General features: G+C 36.9%; 1 protein-coding gene across 3 annotated transcripts in view; it reads right to left on the bottom strand.

Moving 5' to 3' along the window:
- The window catches only part of LOC136829385 (DNA ligase 1-like), a 658152-nt gene that overhangs the window by 96346 nt on the left and 559306 nt on the right, over nt 1-2500 (bottom strand). The window lies entirely within an intron of this gene.

Genomic DNA, 2500 nt, shown 5'->3' with positions numbered 1-2500 from the left:
TAAGAATTTCTTCATTATTAAAGAATTCGATGTAGTGTGATACCCCAGCACTATGTAAATGACCATACCATCATTTTACAGACTTATTAAGCTTATTTTTACAGAATCATGTTTAAGATGCAGGAAGACCAAAAGGAGAAATTCCCGGTACGTTCTCTTGTGAAAGGACTGAAAAATAAGAACAAAATTGTTTGTCACCTTACAAGGCGGCATACAGAAAAGAGGCTCATTATACATCGCACTCCTGACGTGGGTTACAAAAAGAGAGGAAATTTGTTTTCCTGGAGACGATCGGTGAGAGGGGAAAGTACGGACGTGGGTTGAAATCAGGGAAAGCAAAACACAAAAACAGTTGTTATGAACGCTTCCATAATAAAAAAAATTGGAGAGAAACGATAATGAAGGAAAATAGTGCCTCTACAAAAAACAATAAACATTGCTCTCACCCCCACTACGTTAACATCTGGAGCGTTCCTACTGAAATTTTAGCGAAAAATACGGGAGATAAAAAAATTATGATAAAATCTGTATATTAAACGCATACTGAATGTTAATCGCAACTGACATATTATTAGCTTTGAACTTCAGACCCCGTGAGTACCGGGGATAAGATTTGCAGACGGTAAAATACTTACACAGAAGGAAGTTGACACCTAAAATTGGTGAAAAAGCATAACAATACTTATAACCTGAAATTTCACTTTGCTTGTAACATGTAATTTATAATATTTTTTCAGCACAGCATTTCTTGAACCAAAAAAATAAGACATACTACAAATTAAGTTATAAGAAAAATTTACAAACTGTCAGTGAGTTATATAACAGGAACAACACAATACGCAGAACAGTATGGCTGAAATTAGCATATGGGTAAAAATAAAAATAAAATAAAAGAAAAAGCAATTTTCACCCAGACGGTTGTCGTGGATGTCCTTGTCAGCACCGCTAAGTGAGAAAACCAGATGGAAGGCCTGAAGAGTAGCTCTAGCCCATCATGACGCGTCAGAAATCGAGGCTACGTCTGAAGGACCGTGTCTACAACACATGCCTACGCCGCCGCTCCAGCTGTCAATACCAAAGAGAGAGGATGAGCTCACAAACATAAACAACAGACGCGCTGCTGACATTTGCGGAAATCCCCCGCGGAAACCTCTTCCTCTAAAACGAAGCAGAAGGGGCTTTTAAAAGGACCTCCCGTCTCATGATGAAAATCACGCGGCGACAATTTACCACGAAAGGTTTTCCCGGGACTGTCCCGTTCCTTCTCGGCAAAAGCAACACCTGTTGGGTGGGTCTGAAGCGAGTGGTACCGGTACCAGATGCCATTACTTCCGTCAAGCCACAAAAGGGGCATTTCTTCGGACATTCCCAGGTGTCCGGTAAAACATTCCATCGCCTGGTGGAGGAAGAGGACCCACCTCCGTCGTCTCCACCGCACGTCAGGTGCGCCTGAGGGAAGGATTCCCTATCTCGGGATCCGATCCTCTGCCCCAGGATCCCTATCCTTTGATCCTCCCATAGCCATTTAAGGGCGGGCAACAAACATCGGGAAAATTCTCCAAATATAAGTTTGACATCTGGCTTGACAAAATCCTTCTTCGTCTTTGCATTAAAAAAAAATATCCAATGAAAAATATATAAAAAAAAATTTTTTGGTGGAAAAACAGATAAGGCTAACTTGAGTCAAACAGTTAAATCTTTCTGCTAGTTTCTCCGTTATGCGGTCAAAGACTGAAATACAAGCAAATTCCTGAAGAGTTTATTGATTTATTTACAAAGAACAGACGCGAAAATCATTAACTAATAAAACAAACATAACAAATAAAAGAATCTGATCTAAAAGGCCAAGAGGGCAGCACGATATACCTTCATGTTTCCTTAATAACCATGGTTATATCAACCCTACAATCTTTATAATGTACCTAAGGTAATAAATACAACACAGAATATGTAATTCACACTGATTTTATTTACATTTGCTGAGAGAATTTAATTTTACTGTGTAACTCGACACTATAGATAACATCGTACGGCTTTATTCAGATATAAAAATCTGCCTTTTAAATTTTAAATGAATATTTATTGAAGTCTATCTTGAATGTGAGGCAGTGCTAGATCATTTATGGTATATCGCATGTAATAAATGAATAAATAAATAAATAAATAAATAAATAAATAAATAAATAAATAAATAAATAAATAAATAAATAACTTAATTAATAGTTTAATAAGGTTATGCACAAACTCATACCTAAATGAACGCGGAAACTCCTGAACAAAAGCATACGAATGTGCACAGCAAGAGAACTTTCGAACGAAAAGAATAACTATATAAACACAACACTGCTTTAACCGTTAAGGTTTCAGAAAAGTTCCAAGTAAGCTTACGTACATACATAGATTTTTCACTTACAAAAATAAAAGATTGAGACATTCTTTTCCCTACACTTGTCTTAAAAAAATAAATCGTCAAATGCTGAACAAAGGGAAAACTGACTTT

Source organism: Macrobrachium rosenbergii, chromosome 44 (genome assembly GCF_040412425.1).
Source record: "Macrobrachium rosenbergii isolate ZJJX-2024 chromosome 44, ASM4041242v1, whole genome shotgun sequence".
In the NCBI taxonomy this organism is placed as follows: Eukaryota; Metazoa; Arthropoda; class Malacostraca; order Decapoda; family Palaemonidae; genus Macrobrachium; species Macrobrachium rosenbergii.
The sequence above is the reverse complement of the archived record's forward strand: the minus strand, read 5'-3'. Positions and strand labels throughout refer to the sequence as shown.